Here is a 10,952-nt window from a genome sequence, read left to right as displayed (position 1 = left end):
TGATATTGCGGTTGCTGTTGCGGTTGAGGAGCAGGTGTAGGAATAGTGACTGCGGCCACTTGATCTTGATAATAATTAGGGCGTCCTCTGCCCCTGCCTCTGCCGGCATACACAACGCTTGTCTCGCCTTCTCTTCTTCGCTGACCGTTACCAGCAAACGGTTTTTGGAAGCACTATTGTCTTGAATTCGGCCCATCTTCAACAGACTCTCGATTCTTTCTCCAGCAATTACTATCTCTGCAAAGTTGATTGACGGGCAAGCAACCAACCTCTCAATATAATTGCCTTGAAGAGTGTTCATGAACATGTCCGCCATCTCCCTTTCAGACATAGGGGGTTGGACGGATGCAGCAATTTGTCTCCAACGCTGAGCATATTCTCTAAAGGTCTCCTTGGCAGTCTGAGACATTCCTTGCAACAAGGTCCGATTTGGAGCCATGTCCAAGTTATATTGATATTGCTTGACAAAAGCCTCTGCCAAGTCTTTCCAGCTCTTGATGGTAGTACGAGACAACTGAGAATACCATTCATGAGAAGCTCCAGTTAGACTGTCCTCAAAATAGTACATCCACAGCTTTTCATCTTCCGTGTGAGCTCCCAACCTTCCCAAGTAAGATTGGAGATGAGTGTGTGGGCAAGAAGTCCCGTTGTGTTTCTCAAAAGTAGGGGGTTTGAACTTGTGAGGAATCCTTACTCCCTGAACCAGACCAAGATTTGTGACATCAAAACCTAAGGAATTTTGAGACTCCAAAGATTTGAGCTTCTCAGCAAGCTCATCCATACGGCGAGTGGTCTCGTGGGCTTCGCCGTGCAAAGAGAATTGAACATACTGATAATCTTCAGTAACGGGGCGCCCGTTAATCCGAATTCCTTGATTCACATTGTACCTTCCGCCAATACCATTCCCAACATTCCCCGTGTTGCCAACATTACTCGGGTTTCCATCAGCATTTGCGTTACCCGCATTACCAGTGTTCACAGTGTTATCAGTGTTCCCAGGGTTACCAGGGTTTCCCTTAGCATTTGGTATCTCTACCTCTGGATTGGGCCTCGGTTGCTCAACCAACTCCCTCAGCTTTTCCTGGCCTTCTGCCATACCAGTCATCAATGTCATGAACTGATCCATCCTTTCACGCATATTAGCCAGCTCTTTCTGTACCTGGTCCATCGCTAGTTGCAGACGATTTTCCTTTGTCGGGTACCTGTGGACTCGCTTGGGACCAATAATGCCTGAAACAGGGAACAAACTTTAGACACTGCGGTGACACCTACAAAACAGACAAGGGTTAATATGCATGGTATGTGATGCGCTGCTTAGTCAATTTTAAGGCGCCCCCCCTTTGAAAGGGAATACCCTGCAAATGAATAAGCATGAGATGTTGGATGCAAATATGCAGATGATATTATGCAATGCAAAGGCATGTCAATCAGGATTGTTGTATCTGCTTGAACATTTGTCGGGTTGCACTGCTTGAAGAGAAACCCATTGAGGAATATAATACAAGATCAGTACTTCGGCATGAATTCGGAACCGGGAACCATAGAACACAGTCATCAACTCAGAACCCATACTTCAGAACCAACGGTCACCAACAAGAACCGAACAATAGTCACCAACAGAACAAGTCACCATCAGTACCTATAAATGATTCATTCCCGCCCCACTCACAGGTCTAATCTAGGCCAGGGTAAGGTCAAGAGAAACGCAGGGTAAATAATCCTTTCAAGAATATTATCATATGCACACTAGGTGTATGCAACGGTAATACCCCATCAGAATCTGAACTGCTCGTGATACCATGTTCCGCTAAGTGGCGCCATACCACCTGTTTCCCATGAATCACTATATTCCTAGGTGTCCTAAAGTTAACTCATAGCCTGTGTATTGGGCCTTTTACCTCTTGTGACTCCCACCCAACAAACAGAACCAGTAGATACGGCAATCATATGTACACAATGCAATTAGATAAAGCAGGTAAATGCTGAAAAATAAATAACTGTACGAAAGAATAAACATCCAACAAACAAGATACCTACAAAAGCTATGAGGGAATCGCTTAGGGAAACAGGTTCCCCAACAGAGTCGCCAGCTGTCGCAACCTACCTGCGAAAAAAACAACCGGCGAAAAAGGAAAGACAGAAGAGTCGCCACCGTGCGTTATTTATCCCAAAGGAGGGAAAGGAAACGCTCGAAGTAAACCTGGAAAAAGGAAAGGAAAAGACAAGGTCTCGCAACCAAATCCTGGGTTCGGGAGTCGATTATGCGAAGGGAAGGTATTAGCACCCCTACGCATCCGTAGTACTCTACGGGATCCACTTTTGTTATTCTTGTCTGAAGGGTGTGGGTTATCTAATGTACTATTTACTAAAAAAAAGGGTCAAAAGAAAATGACTCGCATGGATGTCGCATCCACTGCATATGTATCTCATCTGAATATAAGAATCAGAGTCTCTGTAGCTCGGCTGCCTAAGGGTTAGGGGGAGTGTGTGCTCGCTAAGACGTCGCGTCTTATGCCTACGTATCTCATCTGGAATGAGAATCAGAGCAAGCGGTAGTTCGGCTAACTACGGGGTAAGGGTTGTGTTTTGGGGTGAGCGACGTTATTACGCAATCTACCGGATGATCGACCTTTGGAGACTTACTCGCCTGTAGTAGAAGGAGATAACGTGTTCTTAGGAGAAGAAAAATCAACGAGTTGGGGGGTTTTAGGGATGCTCATACAAAAAGGCAGTCCTAGACGAAGGAACCGCGCTACCTTAATTGACATGCAAACGGGAGACTATAGAAGCCTAGCAACCCTATGGGGAGACGATCACATCACACAAAAACAAACATGCATAAAGTAAACAAACAAAAGAAAACATTGCGTCCTATTGAGGTCTTCCAGCTAAGAAAACGGCGAAAAGCGGGAAAAATAAAGGATCAAAAGGTCTACCGTACGGATAAACATCCGAAGTAATAGCCACTAACGAAATAAGAAACCCAGAGATCTCCCCAAGCTAGCACCATCAAAGAAAGTGAGTCAGTACAGGCAATCGGAATAAACCTCTAGATGGTATCCCACAAATAAAGTGGAATACCAAGCAAGCTATCCCTGCAAGAGTATGTGAGCCCTCACAAAAACTCAACAAATAGGTTAGAGTAATAGGATGGAATCAGGAGAAAACAATGTCATAACAAACACAAACGGGTGAGAGCGAACAGGAAAAAGGGCAACTGCTGTCGCGATCGCTGCTGCGTCGCTCAGTGAAGGCTTAGCGAAGCCTCGCTACAGGCTCTCCTAGCGAAGCAGCTAGCGAGCGCTTGCGGGTTTTGGGTTCTTCATTGATAACAGTATGATCTCAGAAACCCCAAACCCTATGGCACGCATTTCAGAAATTAAACGATTAAACATTCAAGGCATTGTTTTCATATCTACCCGTGGGCAAAACCACTCGATAATACCTCATACATTCAGAGTATTCAAATTAAAAACATAAGGTAATGGGAATAGGGCAACCTGATTGGAGAGATCGAATGACAATGAATTGCACCCTTGGGTTTGCAGAACAATGTTAGGGTTTGCGTGAGATGGAGGTGAAAAAGTGTGTGAGTCAGAGTGAACTTTTCAGAGCTGCCTGGAGGTTGCTGCAGATTAGTTCGTAGGTTTCTGTCTCTGCCTCTTTTCCTGTCTTTGATAATAGGAATCCCCTCCCTGTTTGACTCAATGGAGTTCTGTTTTTATAGCCTGGTTTTTGCGACTTTGTGGGCTCAAATGAGGGCAACTCAAGCCCATGACTTTCTATTTTATTTTCAGAAATATGCGCGCTTCGCCTAACGAAGGATCTGCTCGCTTAGCGAGCATGACAGTTCTCTTCGTTAAGCGAACCATTCTGCTCGCCTAGCGAGCATGACTGCTCGGGCTCTGCTTTCCACTCCTTCAAGATTAGTGTTCTGGATGATGAATAGGCCCTATTTGAACCTGTTGGGAGTAACTCAAGTCTTTCCCTTGTGCTGACTGATCACTTGGATAGAAACCACAAAATGTCTTGGATGATGTTCAAGCTTTTAGGATCTGATTCTGATTGACATGATGAAAGGAAATATGAAATGTTAACTTACCTAAAAATGCAATATGAAATGTTAAATGACCTAAAAATGAATGCATGATTGAGGAGGGCAAATTTTGGGGTGTTACAGCCACCTCCTACTTAAGCCCGACAATCTCTCTGCGACACTCGGCAATCTGCGTGTGGATGTCTGAAGTTTGCAAAGATAAATTATTAGAGATCACAATAATCCTGGGTGAAGGCGGTGTAGGGGTATACTCAGCAACAGGTGGGGATCTAGGCTCCTCAATAGTCTCTCCATGACCCTCCAAAGCATAACTCTAGTTAGCTGGGTCATGAACACTGGTCATCATCGGATCAGGCAGTGTAAAGTAATGTATCGTCTCGCTATCAATCAGCAATCTGAACTGTCTGGGATAGAAAGAAGATCTCCTCATCAATCCTCTGGTCAAGCAGAAATCGATATCCATAGTAGTGTACCCATAGAAGGTCCTGAGATGTAGCAGCTTGCGGGATAGACCTAAGGCGATGGCAATCTGTGTGACAATCCCTCCTACATGAATAACTCCTTCGGATGATTTGGCGACACTGCTAAGGCCACACAATAGAAAGTTCCCACATGCCACAGGGCGAGACTGGGATGCACAAAATAATAAAAATATTTCCTCCTCACTCAGCAACGTCTCAACATCTGGTCTTCCAAGGAAGGAGTGTGCCAGTATCATCTGGAAGTACCTCATAGCAGGGTTGTGGATAGCCTGGGACAAGTGAGTAGAAGGATCCTGACTCCCTCCACCAGAGATATCGCTCCAGAATTTCTCTATTTCCTTACCCAGAAAGTATCCCATCGGCGTCTCAGGGATAACATCGGGGGTGGTCTGGAAACCTAATAAGTCACCGAACTCCTTCTGGCTGAAAGAGTACTCAATCCAAAATAGCCTGAAAGCTGCATACCCATCTGGTCCAAAATAAAGATCATAATCAAACGAGCTGAGGAACTCCAAGGTCAAGTTCCTGTAGGTGTTGCTCAGGTCATCAGCGAATTCATCTCATTGGAGTTGGTGGCACAGAAATCTGATGTTCGGCTCAATGCCTAGGGCTTCCATGCAGTGCTGGTCCGGATAGCATGTAGGGGCCATAGGGCGATGGTAGAGAGCTATGTAACGCTCTCTCTGGGTATCATCTCTGAAAGCTACGTGCATGTCATCAAAGTTCTGCATCTTGCAAAGGTTAGGGAAAAGGATCCTGAAAACACAAACATTGCAAATGATATTTAGTCTTGGGGAAAATATGATTAAAAATAAAATAAAGTAAAGTAAATAAATGCAAAGAAAAGTAAAATAAGATAAGAAAATCGTGGGTTGCCTGCCAAGCAGCGCTTGTTTAACGTCATTAGCTTGACGATCGGAATTTATAAACCTGTCGTAGGAATTGGTGGATCTATCAGAGTGTGGCTGGAGTAGTCTATTGGAATGTCTCCTCCTTCATAGAGCTTCAGTCTTTTCCCATTTACAACTAATGGATTACATGTTTCGTTCTTGATTTCTACAGCTCCGGATCTCAGAATCTTAGATACTTTGAAAGGGCCAGTCCATCTTGAACGCAGCTTCCTAGGGAAAAGTCGTAACCTAAAGTTGAACAGGAGAACAGGGTCGCCTATATTGAAATCTTTCTTCACAATTATTTTGTCATGCCAAGCTTTTGTTCTTTCTTTGTATATTTTGGCATTCTCATAGGCAGATTGCCTGAGTTCTTCCAGTTTATGGATGTCAAGGATACGTTTTTCACCAGCGGTCAGGTAATCCAAATTCAAAGTTTTAATGGCCCAATAGGCCTTATGCTCTAATTCAAAAGGTAAATGACAAGATTTTCCATAGACTAGTTAGTAGGGAGTTGTTCCTATAGGGGTTTTGAAAGCGGTTCTGTAGGCCCATAATGCTTCTTGGAGCTTCTGAGACCAGTCTCTTCTAGATATAGAAACAGTTTTTTCTAGATTTTGTTTTATCTCCCTATTGGATAGTTCTACTTGGCCACTAGTCTGTGGGTGGTATGGTGTTGCTACTCTATGCCTAACTCCATATTTGCTTAAAAGTTTATTAAATATTCTCGATATGAAGTGCGATCCTCCATCGCTTATAACTAAACGGGGTGTTCCAAATCGGGGGAATATATAGTTCTTAAATAACTTGATCACCACCCCAGTATCGTTTGTGGGTGCAGCTATAGCTTCAATCCACTTAGACACGTAGTCCACAGCTACTAAGATATACTTGTTTCCTAAGGATGCTGGGAAAGGTCCCATGAAATTTATACCCCAAACGTCGAAGAGTTCTACTTCCTGAATGTTTCTTAGAGTCATTTCGTCACGCCTTGAAATATTTCCCGTGTGTTGGCATCTATCACATTTGACAATGCAAGCATGGACATCGCACCACATGGTAGGCCAGAACAGGCCAACTTGAAGAATCTTGGCGTATGTCTTAGAGGTGCTCGCATGTCCACCATAGGGTGCAAGGTGAAAATGCTCAATTATACTTTTTACCTCCTCTTCTGGAACGCATCGGCAAAAAATGCCGTCTTTACCCCTTTTGAAAAGGAGCGGTTCGTCCCAATAAAAGTTTCTCACCTCGTTGAAGAACTTCTTCTTCCGGTGGTAGTCAAGATTAGGGGGTACGATATCAGCAGCTAGGTAATTAACAAAGTCTGCATACCATGGAACGTTACTTACAGCTAAGGATTTTTGGAAGTGCTCATGAGGGCCTAGGCTATCATCTTCAATGGTTTCTAGTCTAGCTATCAGTTTATCATAGGCAAAATCATCATTTATGGGTACGAAGTCTGGTTTTAGGTGTTCTAGCCTAGAGAGGTGATCAGCTACTACATTTTCAGTGCCTTTTTTATCTCTTATATCTAAATCAAACTCTTGTAGTAACAGAATCCATCGGAGTAACCTGGGCTTGGCATCTTTTTTACTTAATAGGTAACGAATGGCAGCATGATCAGTGTAAACTATAATTTTGGCTCCTACTAGATAAGATCTAAATTTGTCTATAGAAAAAACTATAGCGAGTAATTCCTTTTCAGTTATTGCGTAGTTGAGTTAGGCAGCGTCTAGGGTTCTATTGGCATAATAAATCGCATGTAATTTTTTATCTTTTCTTTGTCCTAGAACGGTATAATCACTAGCGTCGCACATTATCTCAAAAGGTTCTGACCAATCAGGGGGTTTCATAAAAGGTGCTGAAATCAACGCTTGTTTTAAAAGATTAAATGCTTCATTACATTTTTCATCAAAAATGAATTCAGCATCTTTCATTAAAAGGCCAGTTAAAGGTTTAGTTATTTTGGAGAAATCCTTGATAAAATGCTGGTAGAATCCAGCATGTCCAAGGAAACTTCGGACTTCTCTGATAGTTTTTGGTGGTTTTAGGTTCTCTATGACTTCTATCTTAGCTCTATCTACCTCAATACCTTTTTCGGAAACTATATGTCCTAAAACAATCCCTTTGGTGACCATGAAATGACACTTTTCCCAGTTTAGCACAAGGTTCACCTCCACAAATCTCTCCAGGATTTTCTCAAGGTTAGCAAGACAATTTTTGAAATCAAATCCGTAAACCGAGAAATCATCCATAAATACTTCCATGATACCATCTAGGTAATCTGCAAAGATTGACATCATGCAGCGCTGGAAAGTAGCTGGGGCATTACAGAGGCCGAATGGCATTCTATCTATAGGCAAAAGTTCCATAAGGGCATGTAAAGGTAGTTTTCTCTTGATCTTCGGGGTGGATAGATATTTGGAAGAATTCAGAGTATCCATCTAGATAGCAGAAGTATGAGTGTCTGGCTAGTCGCTCCAACATCTGGTCTATAAATGGTAAAGGGAAATGATCCTTCCTGGTTGCTTTATTTAACTTTTTGTAGCCTATGCACATCCGCCATCCTCCTTCTATCCATTTTGCTACATGTTCGCCTTTATCGTTTTGCACGACTGTGATGTCTCCCTTTTTAGGTACTACATGCACAGGGCTCACCCACTTACTATATGAGATCTGATAGATTATACCTGCCTCAAGTAACTTAAGAACTTTTTTTTAATAACATCACTCATTATAGGGTTTATTCTTCTCTGATGTTCTCTGGAGGGCTTTGAATCTTCTTCGAGCGAAATTCGATGCATGCATACGGATGGGCTTATACCTTTCAGGTCAGAGATATTATATCCTAAGGCTTAGGGATATCTTCGTAAAACATCTAAGAGTTGGTCTATTTCCTCTTGGATCAAGGTAGCACTGACTATAACTGGACGGTTCATCTCTTCATCGAGGAACTCATATCTCAGGTTCTTAGGCAGTTCCTTAAGTTCTAAGGTTGGTTTCTCAGGGCATGGCATAGGATCTGGGGTAAGGGATAAACATTCGTAAAGGTTATTATCGATGTAGGGTTTCCTAAAGTCATCATCTTCCAGTATGAGGGTTGATGGCAACTTAATCGTTTTTATGATTTCTTCTTGTTCTATTTCCCTAACGCATTCATCAATGATATCTATGGCATAACATGCGTCTCCCATCACAGGTGCCATAAGAAATTTTGAAAGTATAAATTCTATCTTCTCATCACCTACCTCAAAGGTAAACTTTCCTCTCATGACATCTATTATGGCTCCTGCAGTTGATAAGAACGGTCTACCTAGAAGGATTGGTATATCATTATCCTCTTTGATGTCCATGACAACAAAATCAGTAGGGATAAATAATTGACCTATCCTAACAGGGACATCTTCTAATATGCCTATCGGATACTTAACAGATCTTTTGGATAACTGAAGTGACATCCTAGTAGGTTGTAATTCTCTTAAGTTTAACCTCTCACAAACTGCTAAAGGCATTAAGCTCACACTAGCTCCTAAGTCTAGAAAAGCTTTTTCAATGACATGACTTCCCAAGAGACAAGGAATGGAAAAATTTCCAGGATCTTTATTCTTTTTGGCTAACTTATTCTCGGAAATAGAATTGCATTCCAAGGGCTTCGGATCGTCGAGTCTACGTTTGTTGGTAAGGATGTCTTTGAGAAACTTTGCATAAGAAGGTATTTGGGTGATGGCTTCTGTGAAAGGGATTTCTACGTGAAGTTTTTCTATAACCTTAATGAATTTCTGATACTGGTCATTGATCTGGGTCTGTTTGACTCTTTGCGGATATGGTATCGGTGGTTCGTATGGCGGGGGTGGTACATAGGTTTTGTCTTTAGGTTCTTCTCCTTTTTATTGACCTTCCTGTTTTTCAGATTCCTCTAGTTCCTTTACTTCGTTCGTGGGTTCAGTGTATTCCTTAGAAGTTTTGGGTTCACTCAATCTCGAGTCAAATGGCTCATCATAAGTGGTCCCACTTCGTAGGGTAATGGCATTGGCTTGTCCTCTCGGATTCTGTTGAGGTTGTCCACGGAATTGTCCTTCAGGTGTAGTCTGGGGGGCTCTGTTTAAAGCTACCTGAGAGATCTGGATTTCAAGCATCTTAGTATGAGTAACTATTTGGTCAACCTTGGTTCCTAATTGGGTAACCAGTTCATTAACGTAAATGTTCTGGTTCATGAACTCTTTGTTTTGTTGGGTTTGAGCAGTGATAAAATTTTCCATAATTTTCTCAAGGCTTGGCTTTGGTGGCACAGGTTGCATAGGTTGATTTGGTCTTAGGGCTTGGTAACTTAGTTGTCTCGGAGGTGCAGTATTTTGGATTGGGTTATTGTTTTTATAGGAGAAGTTCGGGTGATTCCTCCATCCAGGGTTGTAGGTATTCGAATATGGGTTCCCTTGGGCGTAGTTCACTTGCTCAGAGTTGGTTTCATTTAAGAGACTGCATTCTGCAGATTGGTGTCCTTTGGTTCCACATTTCTCACAATCCGACGAAACTACGACTGCAGTATTCGGGTTTGTATACATATGTTCAACCTTGAGGGCTAATGCGTCCATTTTAGCTTGTATCATGTCTATAGAGTTTAACTCATGCACTCCTCCTTGGCTTATTTCTTCTCAACTGTCGCTCGTTTGACTCCACATACTTGATGGTTTTGAGCCATATCCTCGATGAGGGCACTAGCTTCAGGATAAAGTTTGTTCATCAGTGCACCGCCTGCGGCAGCGTCGATGGTCATCTTAGTGTTATAGTGAAGTCCATTATATAAGGTATGAATGATTAACCAATTTTCTAAACCATGATGTGGGCATGCTCTTAACAGCTCTTTATACCTCTCCCAAGCTTCGAACAACGATTCTCCTTGGTTTTGGTTAAATCTAGTTATGTGGTTTCGGAGAACGGCGGTATTACTTGGGGGAAAGTATCAAGCAAGGAATACTTTTCTAAGGTTGTCCCAAGTCGTAATGGAATTGGGTGGAAGGGAATCTAACCATGATAGGGCTTTATCTCTGAGGGGGAAAGGGAATAATCTTAAACGGATTGCCTCAGGAGAAGCTCCATTGGTTTTAAAAGTGTCTGCTAATTGGAGAAATATGTTTAAATGTTGGTTTGGGTTCTCGGTAGCGAGACCTGCGAATTGTCTCTGTTGCACTAGTTGCAACAGGGAGGGTTTAAGTTCGAAATTATTAGCTGGGATGGTTGGGTTTACTACACTAGAACTAGGTTTTTCGTTGGATGGTTGGGCGAAATCCTTAAGAGGTTTATGATTTTGATCTTCGGCCATAACTCTCCTAATTCTATGGAAAAATAAACGTGGGCGAGCGTAACGTTCAGGTTCCTCCAGAGGGTATACTAAGCTTCCAGTGCTGCGAGTTCTTCGCATTGACCGGCAGGTAATAACCTAAGTATAAACGATATAACAACAGGGTACGAAATTTGACGAAATTGGTCCCCGGCAACGGCGCCAAAAACTTGATGCGTGCTTTC

The 10,952-nt window shown here is 42.6% G+C and overlaps 1 non-coding gene across 1 annotated transcript; it reads left to right on the top strand.

Moving 5' to 3' along the window:
- The first annotated feature begins 10,258 nt into the window (after nt 1–10,258).
- LOC127077719 (small nucleolar RNA R71) lies at nt 10,259–10,365 on the top strand. Its single transcript, XR_007787500.1, has one exon. It is a non-coding gene; the product is annotated as a small nucleolar RNA R71 (small nucleolar RNA).
- The last annotated feature ends 587 nt before the right edge of the window (nt 10,366–10,952 follow it).

The sequence above is a fragment of the Lathyrus oleraceus genome, chromosome 4 (genome assembly GCF_024323335.1).
Source record: "Lathyrus oleraceus cultivar Zhongwan6 chromosome 4, CAAS_Psat_ZW6_1.0, whole genome shotgun sequence".
In the NCBI taxonomy this organism is placed as follows: Eukaryota; Viridiplantae; Streptophyta; class Magnoliopsida; order Fabales; family Fabaceae; genus Lathyrus; species Lathyrus oleraceus.
Note: the sequence above shows the minus strand (reverse complement) of the source record. Positions and strands in the feature narration are given on the sequence as shown.